The sequence below is a fragment of the Macaca nemestrina genome, chromosome 10, assembly GCF_043159975.1.
Source record: "Macaca nemestrina isolate mMacNem1 chromosome 10, mMacNem.hap1, whole genome shotgun sequence".
Taxonomy (NCBI): Eukaryota; Metazoa; Chordata; class Mammalia; order Primates; family Cercopithecidae; genus Macaca; species Macaca nemestrina.
In genome coordinates, this window is record NC_092134.1 from 4,904,706 (window position 1) to 4,922,812 (window position 18,107).

At 42.7% G+C, this 18,107-nt stretch overlaps 1 long non-coding RNA gene across 1 annotated transcript in view; it reads left to right on the forward strand.

Moving 5' to 3' along the window:
• Nucleotides 1–225: 225 nt before the first annotated feature.
• Nucleotides 226–18,107, forward strand: part of LOC105493334 (uncharacterized) — a 30,769-nt gene continuing 12,887 nt past the window's right edge. The window contains exons 1-3 of the long non-coding RNA XR_011608470.1: nucleotides 226–241; nucleotides 350–438; nucleotides 4,897–5,036. This is a non-coding gene — a long non-coding RNA (uncharacterized lncRNA). The remainder of the gene's footprint in view (nucleotides 242–349; nucleotides 439–4,896; nucleotides 5,037–18,107) is intronic.

Genomic DNA, 18,107 nt, shown 5'->3' on the forward strand with positions numbered 1-18,107 from the left:
GTACAGAGATGTCAAATATTTGGCCCAAATGCAATAGGTAATAAGTAGCAAAATCAAGATTCACAACAGTTCCCTTTGGGTCTAATCCTAAAGTTGTACCCTTCCCCATTCCATGGCATTAGGGAGGTGGAAGGAAACTCTCCTTCTGGTCCCCGGAATCCAGGCTGGCTTGGTGACCTGCTGACCACAGAATGCTGTGGAATGGACATTTCTGGGGTTTCCCCCTCTCCATCATAAGAAGGTTGCAGCTTCCACTGGGCCTCTTGGGCTGCTCACTTTTGACACTCTTGCTCTGAGAACTAAGCAGGCATATTTCATATCAAAATAGTAAAGAACTTCCTTTGCAAAGGCAGGACATGCTTCTGTGAGGTACTGAGCCACCTGTCCTGGAGAAAAGCAAGAACAGAGCAGATCAGAGCCCAGGAAGGTGTGTGATGGGTGAGCGAGATCGGCTACATGGCCCGAGTCTCATATTCACGAGAGACTTCACATGCAGCTTCTGAAGTTCAGAACCAGGACACAGACACTGAAATGATTGAAGGAAGATATTTATCAGAAATCTCCTCCCCTAGGGCTCATGGCCAGACTTCATCATGTGCAGGGGTGATGTAATCTTACCACATTAAGTTACTACACTCACATTAATGTGTACCCTGTGGGAGTGTGTCCCCACGTCAACTTGTAAATATATAAGTATATTCTACATTACTTCAAAGCCTGTTTTGGACTTCCTTTGTTAAAAAAAGAAGTTTTCTTAGAGCCTTAAAAAGTTATTGGGGGCTGGGTGCAATGCCTCATGCCTGTAATCCCAGCACTTTGGGAGGCTGAGGCAGGTGGATCATCTGAGGTCAGGAGTTTGAGACCAGCCTGGCCAACATGGTGAAACCCTATCTCTACTAAAAAAAAAATACAAAAAATTAGCCAGGCATGGTGGCAGGCTCCTGTAGTCCCAATTACTTGGGAGGCTGAGGCAGGAGAATCACTTGAACCCCGGATGTGGAGGTTGCAGAGCCGAGGTCATGTCATTGCACTCCAGTCTGGACAACAAGAATAAAACTCTGTCTCAAAAATAATAAAAATAAAAAAAAATAAATGAGAGTTACTGGGAGTCCTCTGAGAGGTCATGGGCTGGATGACTGGGTGGTATGGTTGTGGGGGAGGGGACTTCAGTGTGGAATGAAGTGTGACCTGCTGGTGCACCTTTCTGCCCTCAGCCACTGTGGCCTTCGGAGATGAGAGGAGGCAGATATAGTGAGATTGTGAAGATAATGTCTCTATCAGGGGATTCGTTGCTACAGCACCCAGAGTGATTTCAGAAACAAAAAGGGTCGTGCCCTAGCCTGTCTTCAATGGCTGACAGCAATCTCTATTGCCTCACCACCTTATTCTCCATTATTCCTCTAATATCTTCCATTATGGAGACATCCAACATAAAGTAGAGTAGAATTGATTCAAAAATGCTGCTTGAACTGCAAGCAGCGTTTCTAAATGATTCTAAATTAGAATCGTTCTTAGCTTCTCAACATACAAATACAAGATAAAGAGAAGGAATGATGTTCCCCTCACTGTGTCCATGTGTTCTCATTGTTCAACTCCCACTTCTGAGTGAGAACATGTGGTATTTGGTTTTTTGCTCCTGTGTTAGTTTGCTGAGAATGATGGTTTCCCGATTCATCCACATCCCTGCAAAGGACATGAACTTATTCTTTTTTGTGGCTGCATAGTATTCCATGGTATATACATGTCACATTTTCTTTATTCAGTCTACCACTGATGGGCATTTGGGTTGGTTCACACCAGGGCTTGTCAGGAAGGAGGGTTGGGGAGGAAGGGGAGAGAGAGCATTAGGACAAATACCTAATGCATGTGGGGCTTAAAACTTAGATGACGGGTTGCTAGGTGCAGCAAACCACCATGGCTCATGTATACTTGTGTAGCAAACCTGCACATTCTGCACATGTATCCCAAAAATTAAAGTAAAATTTTTAAAGAGGAAAAAGAAACTGCATTAAAAATTAAATGCAGTTATGAATATATGTTTTTTGTTTAATCAGCAACCCCTCTACTATTCTGGTAGAAGCTGCTCAATTTCCTTTGAGGACCCAGCCTCCCTCCCTCCCAGTCTGTGTGGTGGGGCCTAAAGGATGCTCACTCATCCACCTTTCCTGGCTCCAGAGCTGGTTACACTTCCCAGGATGTTTATTTGGTTTTATTTTTTTCTGTTTGCTTTGTCTTCTGCTAATAGGTGAGATCTTCCTGGGGTTCTTTCTGTACCTGCTGACAAGGGGCAGCTCTCTCTAGATGCCACGGAGCTGGAAGGTTGCAGCCTGGAACTTGCTGAGGTTGCCTGAGAATGCAGCCCACCCAGGCAAGCAAGAGATGACAGAGTTTCAGCACCTGGATCTATGGCATCCAGGAGCCAGATCCAACCCCCCAGCCTGTATCTGTGACCTTGAGCCAGTCTGAATTGGTAACTGGAAGTCACTTATCTACCAGATTCAACTATCAGGATGTTACTAATAAAAAATGACTCCAAAAATGAAAATGTGTTTCACAATATTTTCATGCAAAGACTTCAGGATCTATTTATACTCGACACCAACCATCTTGGTTATCTGATTTTTTAGTTCTCAGCAGCTGCTAAGCTGTAAATTAGGAGAGGATGCTAATGGTAGTCACACGGAGAGTAAGAAGAGTGATGGTCTAAGGGAGGCAAAAGATCTGAATAGACATTTTTCAAAAAAGACGCAAACAGCCAAAAGTTATATGAAGAAATGGGCTGAGTGTGGTGGCTCATGCCTGTAATCCCAGTACTTTGGGAGGCTGAAGCAGGTGGATCACTTGAGCTTAGGAGTTCGAGACCAACCTGGGCAACATGGTGAAATCTGTCACTACCAAAAATTACAAAAACCAGCTGGACATAGTGGCTCACACCTGTAGTCCCAGGTACTCAGGGGTCTGAGGTAGGAGGATCCCTTGAGCCCGGGAGGTGGAGGTTGCAATGAGCTGAGATTGTGCCACTGCACCCCAGCCTGGGTGACAGAGTGAAACCCTGTCTCAGGAAAACAAAGAAAAGGAAAAAATGGTCAACATTTCTATGCATCAAAGAAATACAATTCAAAACTTCAATGAGACATCATGTCACCCCAGTTAAAATGGCTTGTATTTGAAGGACAGGCCATAGCAGATACTGGTGAGGATGGGAGAAAAGGGGAACCCTGGTCCACCACAGGGGGAACATACGTTAGTGCAGCCACTATGAAGAGCAATACAGAGGTTCCTCAAAAAACGCTAAAAGCAGAACTACAGTATGACCCAGTAATTTTACTACCGAGTGAGGTATCCAAAAGAACGATCAGTACATGAAAAAGATACCTGCACTCCCGTGTTGATTGTGGCATTTTTCACAGTAGCCAAAATATGGAATCAACCTAAGTGCCCATCAGTGAATGAATAGATACAGAAACTGTGGTATAGGTGCAGGATGGAATATTAGCCGTAGAAAAGACTGATCCAGTCATGGGCAGCCACATGGATGGAACTGGAGGTCATTATGTTCAGTGAAATAAGCCAGACACAGAAAGACAAATATCGCATGCTCTCATTCATATGTGGGGGCTAAAAACAGGCATCTCATGAAGATAGAGAGAAAATTGGTGGTTACAAGAGCCCAGGAAAGATAAGGACAAAGGTGGATAAAGAGAAGTTGATTAATGGGTACAAATATATGGTTTGATAGAAGAAATAAGACCTAGTGTTAGGTAAATCAGCAAGGTGACTATAATTTACCATCATCTATTTTATTTTTCAAAATAGCTAGAAGATGCCAGGCACGATGGCTCACACCTGTAATCCCAGCAATTTGGGAGGCCGAGGAGGGCAGATCACCTGAGGTCAGGAGTTTGAGACCAGCCTGACCAATATGGTGAGACCCTGTCTCTATTAAAAATACAAAACTTGGCCTGGCGTGGTGGTGCACACCTGTAATCCCAGGAGGCAGAGGTTGCAGTGAGCTGAGATGGTGCCATTGCACTCTAGCCTGGGCAACAGACTGAGACTCCGTCTCAAAGAAAAAAAAAAGGAAAAGAAATTATCTTCCTACAAACCCTCCCAACCTATTTCCAAGTCAAGCTCCATGCTTCAGAAACCTTATTGACTCATGCAAGCTCCATGCTTGGAAACCTTGCTGACTCATGCAAGCTCCATGCTTTGAAACCTTGCTGACTCATGCAAGCTCCATGCCTGGAAACCTTACTGGCTCATGCAAACTCCATGCCTGGAAACCTTACTGACTCATGCAAACTCCATGCTTAGAAACCTTACTGGCTCATGCAAACTCCATGCCTGGAAACCTTACTGACTCATGCAAACTCCATGCTTAGAAACCTTACTGGCTCATGCAAACTCCATGCCTGGAAACCTTACTGGCTCATGCAAACTCCATGCTTGGAAACCTTACTGGCTCATGCAAACTCCATGCTTAGAAACCTTACTGGCTCATGCAAACTCCATGCTTGGAAACCTTACTGGCTCATGCAAACTCCATGCTTAGAAACCTTACTGACTTATGCAAATTGTTGCCTTTCACTTGAGTATTTTTTGTAATGGACACAAGAGGCACAACTATTTGGGAATCATCCCCCTAAATTTCTGAAATTCCAGGCAATTTTGTGCCTTATATGAAGAAAGGGAATTCTGCCTTTACAAAAAGCAGTCTCAATTCTACCAATTACGTAAGCCTTTACTCCCAGCATTAAGGAAAAGAAAAGAAAAGCAATGACTTATACACAGAATTGCACCCACAGTTTCCTTCTCCATTTATATGTCTCAGCTGCGTGTGATTTGGACAGAGTGTAACAGCTTGGGGATTAATTACGCCCTGCACATCCTTTGCAGGGTACATCTTGCCATCCGGAGGCAATGCTGGAGCGGGCAGTTGTCTGCAGGGAGGCCCTGGCTCACTCTGGGCCAAATAACAGGACTGATTGCAGCCAGGGATGAAACTTCCTGTTTCTCCCAACCAGAAACAGGCAGAGGTGAGTGATGTCTCTGAGGGGCAAGTACAAGTCACACCATTTCAATTTTGCTCTCCTCTGTACCAACTGACAGCTGGCTCCTTTGTCCCCAGTGTTTGTTAGCAGGGTAATTAGCAGGATACCTACCTCACCAACCTTACAGGCAGCCAAAGGCATCTCCCTTAGCAAACAGGGGAGCAGGGCAGTGTGAGCCTCAGAGCTCCTGAAACTCACGCAGAGCTGGCACAGAGCAGCGGGAACTGACAGACAAAGTCACTTGAAACATATTTTCTCTGTGCAAGGAGAGGAGAGTTCCAGTGAGAGAGTGAAGCAGATGAAAAGATGACATGAAAACAAACAAACAAACAAACAAACAAAATAACCCACTTCAAGTTCTTGGAGGCTGGTCTCATTTCAAGCCTGGAAATTACTACTGCAGACTGCAGGGTGGTCCCTGCACTCCCTGTGTATATGTGGAGTGTATATGTGTATATGATCTAGTGGTTGCTAGCATCATGAGAGAAAGCCATACACTGCTATGAGAAGAGTCCCCAGGAGTCAGGAATTTACCTGTGCCCTGGGGCAGGCACTCCCTTGGGTAATTTCCTCATTAATTCATTCCACAGGGTGGGATGGTGCCCCCAGCCTCTGCAGGGAGCTGTTCTGCATGCTGGAGGTGGAGACGCCAGTGCCTCTGAGGGCCTCCCTTTTCTGACAGAGCTTGCAGAGAAGGCAGACATGAAATGGATGGTCACAGATAGGGTGGGGGATACAGAAGTGGATGCACAGACAACCGGGGAGTGCTCAGGGCTTGAAAGAGGGAAATGGCAGAAGTGAGAAAGTGAACGGATTCCAAAGATAGGAAGAAAGTGGATTTGTGAATGACTCTTGAGTGTGAGCATCCATCCCTGTGAGCAAGAAGACACGCGTTCTCAGGCCCATACGCCGTGAACATCCTCACTAAAGCAGATGTTTCTTGGAAAATCACAACTGGAACTGAGTCATCGATGACAGGAACAGGCAGCCTTAGCAAGTGCAGAAGAAAATTATCATCAAGGATGCTTCACTAGATAGAATACAGCCACAGGGTGCAGAAGCCTGGGATCCAGGCCCAACATGGCCACCCTTTGTGTGACCTCCAATCAATCCTGTCTAGATGAGTGGTTCTCAGCCCTCTGCGGTTAGAACGGAGAGCTTGAGAGAGTGCCGACATCAGACCCCCACCGCTGGAACTCTGCTTTGTCACCCCGGCAGTTCTCTAGAGCAGCTCTGGCGCTACACCTGAAGCTACAGAATGCTGCAATAATAGCTGTCATCATCCCCTGGGCATAAGGAAAGAGATGCACCTCATGGAGGTTGGTGTCAGAGTGAGGGAAGAACTTTTGGGACTTAATTAGAGAAGCTTCTATAATGCCTCATTCTAGGATATCGCTAAAAAGACTTCTTTAGTTGTGAGTAACATTAACCAGCTTGAGTCAGCTTATGGAAAAAGGAGATTTTTATTAAAGAGCTGTGTTTGGGGGAGACCCAGGGCAGGTACACGGCCAGCCCCAGAAAGGACCTGGAGCCAGATTAAGGGGCTGGCTTGCCCATGTGTCTCCCCTCTGCTCACTCCCTCTGTGCACTGATCTACCTGATCTCTCTGGGCACAAAGGAGAGGGTGGGTGTCCCAAGAATGCCTGGTTGATAATTAGGCGTTCTTCAGTTGCCATCTGAGCAGACACTATCCCTGGTTTCCAGCTAAACCTGGGAGAATGAAGGTGACTCACCCACCTATGGCCGTCGATCAGAGGAGATAGCCAGATAATTTCTTTAAAAGGATAAGTAAGTCAAATATATAGCACGCCAGGTGGCAACACATCCGATTGAAAAATAATACATGGGAGGACTATAGGGCCACTAGTGGTGGACGTGGTATTGGACTTTATGCACAGGGATCAGTGAAAATAGTGACAAAAATGATATAAATATAAGTTTATATGGTGTAAATATGATATATATGTATGTTATATTAGTATATATATTTAGTCTACCTATACTATATATATAAATAGTCTATGTATACACACTATGTGTATATACTAAATATACACTATGTATATAAAATACTATATATACGCTACATATTTAAAACTATATATACTATGTATATGTATTACTATATATACTGTGTATATGTAATACTATATATACTATGTATATATTTAATATAAGCTAAATATATATACTAATATACCATACATATATAGCATACTTATATCATATATGTATATTTATACCATAATTTTCACTATTTTTGCTGACTACTGTGCATAAAGTCCAATGCCACTTATATTTAATATGCTTTTACTAAATACATATAGTCACTTATATTTAGTATACTTATACTAAATTTATATATGCATGGCATATATATGTATACACTAAACATATATATACACTATGTATACTATGCATATATACACACACACATACACTTTGTATATATATTTAGCATAAGTATTTCCCACGAACCACTGGGGATATGCTTATACTAAAAATATTTATTGTTAATCTGAAATTCACATTTAATCAGGTCTTGTAATTTTACTCTCTAATGCTGACAACCTTCTAATGTTAATACTTTAATGACCTTGGTTGGGGAAGGCCTCACTGCGCCTTTTGAGTAAAGACACTGGAAGGAGGCAGGTGCAGGAGTCCTGTGGTCCCCTGGGGAGGAGGATTTGTGAACAATGCCAGGGCCTGGGCAGAAGAGTCTTTGTGTGCTTGAGGAACAGCAGCGGCCATCCTGCTGTGACTGAGGAGTGAGGAAGAGGGCTGGGGAAAGGGGGAACTGTGGGCCCTGATGGGATGAACCTGGGAGGCCGATGACATGACCCTGGCCTTGACTCTGATAAGCTGGTCCCCCAGGGGAGGGGTCAGCAGGGGAGTGACACTATCTGGACAGGTGCTTAGGAGGCTCTGTCTGGCTGTTGGTTGAGATCCCATAGTCAGCTGGAGTAAGGACATCTGCAGAGAGCCCTTGAAGGGCCTTGCCCTAAGATACAGGCAATGGTGGCCGGGACCTGATGTCAACAGAGGCAACAGTGAGACATGATCAGAGCCTGGACAGGACATAATGGCATCATTTGCAAGGTATAGTGCAAAATGAAAATGTGGGGCCTGTTGTTTTAAAACCATGAAGTTCATGATAGTGATAGCAAAGCATGGAGCCCCTTCCAAACAAGGGACCCTTTGTCACCGCATGGACCGTATGACCAGGAAGCTGGCCCTGATGGCATCCACAGCATTTGTTCACGAACTATAGCAGGGGAGAGGAAAGGAGACTCCAGCCTGACGAAATAAAGCTGCAGAGCTAGTGCGGACCGATGGGGGAGGACTCTGTGGGAGACACATTCTTGGAACAGGGAGTATAAATTGTGACCGGGGAAAACAGTGGAACATCTTCTGGTCTTTCTACAACCCAGTTAATTAAACATTAGTCATGCTAACTCCATAGTAATTTCTAGTGTTCTTCAGCTCCACTATCCTCACAAACATTTGAAGTGGTGACAAGTTGCTTGTGGGGTTGCACATCTGTACGCCGGTGGAAGAGGGTGCGTAGGATACTGTCAGATGCACTTTGTGACTTGCTGGGCATAATGCGATTTTAAAAAATAATACTTTAAAATATCCTAATAAGAAAAATACTACATATTGATAGAAGCAATTAAAATTTTATAGATGCAAATAATGCCTGAACTAGAAGGGAACATTTTTCAACATAAAATTTGTGATTTTTATTAGGCTTTTATGTAAAATATATATACAACTTCCTTTCCACAGGAAAGTAATTTTTAAGGTGAAGTAATTATTTTACAGGAAACTACTGAGTTTTATATTTTTTGGTATCATCCACATGCTTTAATTGTTTTATTGTTTTTAATACTATACTTTGTAGATTCTGTTGGGTTTTCTTAAAAGTTATTACATTGTCTGCAAAATAATAATTTTGCTTTCTCTTCTTAGGCAATATTTATATATTTTGTTTTACAAAAAAGTATAGTGAAGAAAAGATTTCCTCTACAATAATGACAAAAATCATAAAATATGCAGAAATTTTGAGAATGAGCTAAACACGTGCATGAATTGCATGATGAAAACAGTAGAACTCTATTAAAGAGTCTTATAGAAGGGCTGCCCAATGAGATATATCTTCTTTGGGTATGATTCAACATCAGGGAGAACTCCTTTCCCCCACATTAATCTAAATATGTGAGATGAACTCTACTAGCATTCTAGTTGGATATTTATTGGATTTTCACAAAAATTTTCAAAAGTTTACTTGGTATAAGATAAAAGTGGAACATTCACTGTCCTCATCATAAGATGGAGATATGACAGTACCCACGATGTAAGGCCACTGAGGGACAAATGGATCAAGCACCAAGATGCACTGGAACCATAGCACACACTCAAACACGCAAACAGTTGATGTATTTTCACTGTGGCACAGGATCTTTTGTTCTTCTGAGAATGACCATGCCTTTCCATGGGTGGGATTGTTAATTTGTGTAGTTTTAAATTTTGGTTAAAGTGAATTTTTTTAAGAAAAGTACTTGTATGGATAATAAGATTTTTGGTGCTGAAAAAATACAAGTGAGGAAGTCCCAGAAAATTTTAAACAACTACAAAAAAAAAAAAAAAAAAAAAAATTAAGGGGTCAGCCTGGTTAGCCACTTAAATAGGAATTAGAGAAATTTAACCAAGATTGTACTCATGCAGATACGGACAAGTCCATCAAGAAGAATATAGCCATGAAACCACTCCAAATATATATGCAAATTTGGAACATTATGGAAATTAAATCGCTTTGAAGAAAAGGTAGGTGGTTATCTAATTATCAACTATATATTTAGAGAACAAAAAGCTGGCTTCTTACTTTATCCATGTCACCTAGCACAAATCAGATTGATTAAATTTTTAAATGTTACTCATGAAACTGTTAGTTATAGAAGAAAATTAGAGTGAGCCATACTTTTAAAAACAAGACAAGATAGGACGGGCGCTGTGGCTTATGCCTGGAATCCCAGCACTTTGGAAGGCTGAGGTGGGCGGATCCCAAGGTCAGGAGATGGAGACCATCCTGGCTAACATGGTGAAACTCCGTCTCTACTAAAAATACAAAAAAATTAGCCAGGCGTGGTGGCAGGTGCCTGTAGTCCCAGCTACTCGGGACGTTGAGGCAGGAGAATGGCGTGAATCCGGGAGGCGGAGCTTGCAGTGAGCTGAGATCACGCCACTGCACTCCAGCCTGGGCAACAGAGCGAGACTCCATCTCAAAGAAAAAAAAAAAAGGAAGACAAGATAATTGTGGGTAAAACAATGGGAAAATAATGCAACTCGAAGTTCAATGCCAAGGGCACCCCAGGTTCAGCATCTCAGAGGTCAGAACTGGGTAAAGAAGGGCAGAGTGTGGGCCCAGTGATGGAGAAGGTGGTCTGAGAGTGACCAGCTTCCTAGGCAAGCTCTGGTATGTGGGTTTGGACTGAAGACCTGCTCCTGTCTCAGTATTGCCATTTGCTGGTTGAGTCTCCTTAGGCAACAATATTAAACTTTTTTGAGCTCACTTTCCTCCCCTGAATAGTGGAGGCATTTACTTCTGTTTTGTCCACCATACAGGCCTATTCAGTCTTGTTTGAGTTCATGGGTGTGAACACTCCATGCAAACTGTAAAAGTTTGTAGGTTGAAAGAATAAAGGCCACTGTCCCCTTTAAGCAACGACCTTCGCCTAGATTCAAGTCAGTTATAGACTTAGAGATGAATGAATTGCAGCAGGAAATGATTTTACATTTCTAATTCCTTCAATGTGTTTTAATGAGTTGATTTAACTCTAACTGAAAATTCATTTAAATTCATTTGCTCCAAGTAAATACAAAAATGAATATTAGATATACTGGGGAAAGAAAAAACTCATTTAATTATGTCTGCTCCATTCCCTAGGAGCAATCTTTGATTCCCCTGGGTAGGTTGATTCTTCATCCTTCAACCACTGTCTCTTCGGCCCTGGGGAAGTCACACTGAAATCAGCTAAACCTAGCACGTATAAAACAAATTTCGTGCTTGGTCCAGGGATGAGGTAAGGGTGAGCGAGGAAAGTTAGGAAGCATCTTATCATAAATAAGCTTGTGGTAACAGACACAAAAGTTACTGCAAAAGATTCAGCAAAGTATGTCTCTTTCTACCCTTTCTTGCAATGTGTTTCCCAACTCCAGTTCAACCAGCTAGGACATACTGCTCCAAAAGGTGTCACTTATAGCAATCATTCAGATAAAAAACAAATAAATCAATGTTGATCTCAGCTTTTGTGTTTCAAAGTAGAACATTGAAACTTAAAACAGAGCCAAAGCTCTTGAGAGAAAAAAGCCTTTTTAGAACTTGAGCTTCTTGAAACTTTTGATTTTAGGTTCTGATCTAAACAATAAGTAAAAAAAGAATGATATTTTTCAAGCTCACTTGGAATTGACAAAGACTCCATTTGCCTAGGGGAGAAGCAGTCCATAGTCTTAGAAGAAAGGAAGAGAATAAGGTACCCCTTGTCCATGCACCAAGCTTGGGTTGATAGATCCCCAGAGGGTACTCATGATCTGAGATTAGAAGGAATGTGGGCCTCTCTTCCTGCCTGGTTGTCTATGCCTGCAGAAAGTACCTTATGTCATCTTGGCATTAAAGAGAAGAGATGGGAACATGGAAGCCTTAAGCCCAGGGGTCTGGGATATGCCCCCTTTTCTCCTCCCCCCATAAAGAGGGGAGCCAATATTGTCCTCTGTGACTGGAAGTGGCAGAGGCATGCTACTGAGAACCTCTTGACAAGGATAAACCTCGGGATAGAGACCAGGGTCTGGGTTACATCCTGTGGTTGGGGCAGGATTGGGGACTAGAAGTAAACATCTCAAGTGAGGACAGGAGGTCTGATGGTCAGACAGGGCCTTGCATCGCCGTGGGCGCATCCCCGTGGGCACCAGAGCTGTGCAGGGAGGGCCTGAGAGCTGGAAGAAAGCCCCCCAGGGCAGTGCTGCTTCAACTCCCTGAAAGTTAGAATCAATTCTGTGGAGGCTGGAGGAGGGAGAAATTGATGAATTGAGGAATTCAGCCTGAATTACTTGAGATTACTTAGACTTGATGAGTCATATTTTCTGTCATTAGACTAAATGGGGCCAGAAATACAAATTAAGTAGATATACAGATATATTTTTAAAATTTTATGTGTCACACAAACGCATATATAAATATATAACACAAGTAGGTAGATATAAATATATATTTGATAATCATTATATATAATATATAATTATATATTATATATAATTATATATTATATTTATAATGATAATAAATATATATATATCACTCTTAAATCTGTGGATTAAAACTATCTTATACAAAAACAAAAAGACATGACTGGGAGGCTCTTTTTGGGACATGTATCATATCCATCTTGGTTCTGCCAGGAAAATGGAACCAGTAGGATCTATATCTCCATCTATCTACATCTCGATCTATTTTATTTATTGCAAGGGATTGGCTTATGCAATTGTGGGGGATTACTAGGCAAGTTCAGGAAGGTCAGGCTGGAAACTCTCAGGCAGGAGCTGGCGCTGCAGTCCACAGACAGAATTTTCTGTTTTCTGTTCTGCTCTTAAGGTCTTTCAACTGAATGTCTCAGGCCAACCAAATTATCTAGGATAATCTTTGCTTACAGTCAACTGTTCGGATGGTGTTTAGATGACTGGGGACTCTAGCCTGGCCAAGCTGACACGTAAAACTGATCACACATTGACTAAAGTGCCTTTTCCCAGCCACGGTTTATTCTGTCTTTCCTCAACCCTATGAGTGAGACAGTGGGGTTGAGGTGAGAGTGGACTGGAGTGAGGCTTGGGGAGAACGTGGCCAATATGCAGGTGGAGATAGAGGAAGGGTCAACCACCACCATGAGGGCCCCCACGCCGGGTGATGGGAGGAGTGTGGGAACCTAGATGGGAGAAAGTTGGTGGATGAAGATGATTCATGTGGGGCTGGAGGTCTTCAGGTTGCAGCATCCGGGGGTGTTGTGTAGTGACCAAGGGCACGACAGTCAGATGATCTGGGTCCAATCTCTGCTCCAAAGTGATGGGCGTGACTTTGTTCAAGTCACAAAAAGTTATTTAGCCTCAACCTCATCATCTAAAATGGAAGATGCAAAGATTATTCTGATGAGGACCTGGCACCTCTTATCCCCTCAACAAATACTCTGGACAACAGATCTTTGGACCTGCAGGGTAAAGACAGCTGCACAAAGTTGACTCTGCCATGATCCAAGAGGGGGTTTGCTTTGGGAGGGGAACTTGGACATGTTGTAGGTGGGAGTGAAACACAAAACAGCAAAAGAAGAATGAAAATGCAGCCAAGGGAGGGAAAAATACTCAGTAAATCAAAGTTCAGCAGAGAAGAAATATTCACTTGAAGAGAACGTGTCTGCAATAATCATTTTTTTCCAGTTGTTAATTAAAAGAAAGAAACGAATGTGCCAACAGATTCACTCTAGGAGTTTATTCTAAGAAAATACTTAGATATGCCGTGAAAGATTCACGGATGAAGACATTTGTTGGAGACGAATTAGAACAGAAAAATATTGGAAACAAGCCAAGAATATCCAACCATAGAAAATAGCTAAGTAAACTAGGAAATGATCATAGGGTATAATATTGTATAACTATTAGAACCATGTTTGTGAATGAAATTTTAAGGGGAAAATATTTGTGATATGCTATTAAAAACCGCAATGTCAAATTATATCGTGTTTACCCACTCATGTACATCTTTGGAGAAACAAGTAGAAGTAAATAGGAACATGATGTTAACAGCTGCTATCGCTGGGTGATGTGATGAGAGGAGATTTTAAGGTACAAAAATTAAGGGTTTTTTATTGTTTAACTTTAAAGGGAGGTATATACATGTTCATCATACAAACTACTAGAAAATGTATAAAATCTTAGTAGTAAGTTAAAAGTATGTGTACATACTTTTATGTATTTAAAAGTATGTGTATATGTACATATGGCTACCAGGAAATTTGCCATGGGCCAAGTGCTGGAGTAAGTAGTTTTAAATAATTACCGGATATAAGTGCTTTTCACAAATCACCACTTTTGGTCCTCACCACAAAACCATAGAGTAGCTACCGTTATTACTATCATTTTATGGATGAAACTAAGGGCAGTCACACATTTTGACAAAGGTCCTCCGGAGTGAACGCTGGCATTTAGCTCCAGATGTCCACTGCATAGCTTGAGCTTACAACACCTATACTGGCTGTGTAGAGGCTTAAAATTAATTAATTAAAATTTTATTTCACTTTATTTTATTTTTCTGAGACAGAGTCTCACTCTGGTGCCCAGGCTGAGTGCAGTGGTGCAATCACAGCTCACTGCAGCCTGGACCTCCTGGGCTCAAGCGATCCTCCCATCTCAGCCTCCGGAGTATCTGGGACCACAGGCACGCACTACCATGCCTGGCTAATCTTTGTATTTTTTTAGTGGACTGGGAGGCAGGGTGCCTCACTATGATGCCTAGGCTGGTCTCAAACTCCTGGGCTGAAGAGATCCTCCTGCTTCAGCTTCCCAAAGTGCTGAGATTACAGATGTGATCCATTGCACCCAGCTAATTAATTAAAATTTTAAACACAGTTGGGCACAGACTTTATCATACATTTTATTTATTGATATATTTTTACATTCTTTCATAATTAGTATTTTCCTGTGCTACATAAGACGACTGAAAGCATGGGCTCTGGTGGCTAAACTCTTAGGTGTTGCCATTGCGCTTCTCAGATGATCTGTTTCTCTGCCTGTTTGTCATTTTTACCCCCATGCCCCTTTTGGCTCCTGGTTTTCCAACAGATAGACAACATTTCGTCATTACTTCCTCTGTCCCTGTTATGCCTAGTCCCTTGGGAGACAACGTCTCTGATTTTCATTGTTCTCTTTCCTTCTTCTCGCTATACACTTAAAAGTTTATTTTTAACCTAGGGCACATTATGAACATCAAGAATGAAAGATTTAAAAGATGAAACATCGACTTATTTCTTCTACAAAGGACTGGGAGAACCAGAGGCATATTCAGGCTCTCTACCCCTTTCCCCATTTCTTAGATTTTATTGATGTTATTTAGGTTATCAACAAAGGGTTGAACCTTCAGATTACTGTGACTCATATAACTTTATGTTTTCCTGTTAATCTATAGGCAGAAGAATGTACTTACATTTGACTTAATCTGTAGCTATGTCAGTCAAGGCCCCAGGATAAAAGAGGTAGCCCAACAGACTGGCTGGTTTTCAAATTTAATAAAGAACCAATTTAACAATGTGTGGGGGAATTTTGTATGATTCCACTTCATTAGATGTCCAGAATGAGTAGATCTAACAAGGCAGTAGGTAGATCAGTGGTCACTCAGGGTAATAGATTGGAGGGTGGCAGGGCACAGGTGTGTGATTTATTTTCGAGGTGACAAAAGTGTCTTAAAGTTGGTTGTGGTGATAGTTGCACACATCTGTGAATATGGTCAAAACCACTGCATTGCATATTTAAGTGGGTGAATTGTATGGTCTATGAGTACCAGCTCATTATATCTATTAGGAGATACATGCGTGATGATGTAGTTCTGAGGCGAGTGAGTGAAGGGTGAAGGGGTGAGAGTAGGGAGTTGCTGCTAGAGAGACAGCTGGGTGGAGGGACAGCTTGGGAAGAGTGGTGAATTGGGGGTGGATCCCAGCTAGCCTGCAGTGACCCTGCACAGATGGAGCCAGGAATCCATACTCTTCCCCTGGGGTTCTCCAGTTGGGGTGGTTCATCCCAACTGAGTGCCAGAAAGCACCCTGTGCCTTGGTGGTGGCTACATTGGTTTCCTTCTCTAGGTAGAGAGCAGGTGGAGAAGAAGCAGAGCAATATGCAGGGATTAAAGGGGCATATCCAGCAGAGTAACTGATTTTAAAGATGGCATCAGGCCTTTTAAACCTCAACTTTCCCCATGTTGACACTTTCTAAACTTTTCTTTAATGTCACAGTTATCTGGAATATGTGCTTGAGCTCATGTTCTCAAGAAGGTCCCTGTAGTAGGCAGTCAGCAGGATGGTCCCCAGTGTCCCCGTCCCCAGTGTCACCTCCCATGTAGATGACTGCCACGCTGGGCCATGGCGGATCTGTGTGAGGAATATCATACGGTAGGAGTGCTGGGCTGTCCCTGCTGAGATTTGGTCATGAAAGATGCCTATCTTGGTTTCTGTCTCTCTCCCCAACCCCCATCAATCTGGGGAAGCAGCTGCCATGATGCCCAGGCCGCCCTACAGAGAGGCCCACATGGGGAGGGGCCGAGACTGCCAGCCGCACGAGTAAACCAGCCCCAGTCAAGCCTTCAGATGATGCAGCCTCAGTCACAACCTGACTGAACCTCACGAGATACCCTCTGCCAGCCCACCCAGTTCTGCTGCCCTTAGATTCTTAGCCATCAGAAATTGAGTGTTGTGGCCAGGTATGGTGGCTTACGCCTGTAATTCCAGCACTTTGGAGGCCGAGGTGGGCAGATCAATTGAGGTCAGGAGTTCGAGACCAGCCTGGCCAACATGGTGAAACCTTGTCCCTACTAAAGATACAAAAATTAACCATGCTTGGTGGTGGTACGTGCCTGTAATCCCAGCTATTTTGGTGTCTGAACTGAGATCATGCCACTGCACTCCAGCCTGAGCTTCAGGGTAAGACTCTGTCTCAAGAAAAAAAAAAAAAAAAGAAAAGAAAAGAAAAGAAATTGTGTGTTTTGGGCTGTCAAATTTTGGGGGTACTTTTTTATTGAGATGGAGTCTCATTGCTTCCCATGGTAATCATAGCTCATTTCAGTATCCAACTCCTGGGCTCAAGCAATCCTCCTGTCTCCTCAGCTTCCCAAGTAGCTGGGATTACAGGCATGTACCACCACACTCAGATAATTTTTTTTGTAAAGATGGGGTCTCACTATATGGCCCAGGTTATTCTCCAACTCCTGTGCTCCATTGATCCTCCTGCTTTGGCCTACAAAAGTGTTGGAATTACAGGCATGAGTCACCATGTCCAGCTTGGAGTAATTTTTTAATACAGCAATAGATACTTAACACAATCACATCAATAAGTCTTTGTTAACATTCTCTGATAACTAATCAAAACTTACCTGTCATTGTGTTCTTTCCTTTAGGGCATCCTTGAATTTGTATCACACTCAAAGTTTTACCTGATCATCTCCCAGATTGACTGTGAATTTCATGATGGCAGGAGACAATGTTTAATTTTTGTTTTTAAATCAGCCAGCTCTGTGCCTGGATCAAAGCATGGTTTTGGATGAAATAAATGGAGAAAGGTACAGAAACAAAAAAGCTCCTGGGAAGTGTTGGGGCTCCAGGAGTTGCAGTGTAGACGATGACTCCTTTCAAAAATTGCTTAGAGCAGACAGGGCCCTGAGTTTAAAACAAGATTGAAAGGCATTTTACAATATCCCCGAACTCCCTACCTTTGTACTTAGATGGAAAAGACGGCAGCTTATTCAGACACAATGTGATGGAATGGCTTAGACTATCTCCCATTCGTATGCAGAGGAGGGGAGATAGTGCCATGTTCCGTGTGAACAATTCTTCATCTTAAGAGTTTGCACAGTGAGCAAAGAAAAAAAAAAGTTTCTTGGAATGTTATTCTCCAGAGCAAAGAGCCCATGTTGTTTTAGCCTCAGAATCATGGCTTCAATGCAAATTGGGTTTGGCATTTTACAAAAGGAGCTGCATCATGATTGGGGTCATGAAGGGAGGCACAGTGGGTAGTCTTCCATCAACAGTATTATTTGTGAACTAAAGGTTGTGATGCCTTGGTTGTGCAAACAGCCTTTTCTCTCCCTGCACATAAAATTCTCTTCATCCTGAGTCACATCACAATGGAATCCCACAGGGACCTTCACAGGTAGTAATGATGCCACGTTGATTTAATGGGGTGGAGACCAGGTGCTTAATGCAACCTTTATTCCATTCATTTATAGGTTCTTTTACAGCTGTCACCACACTT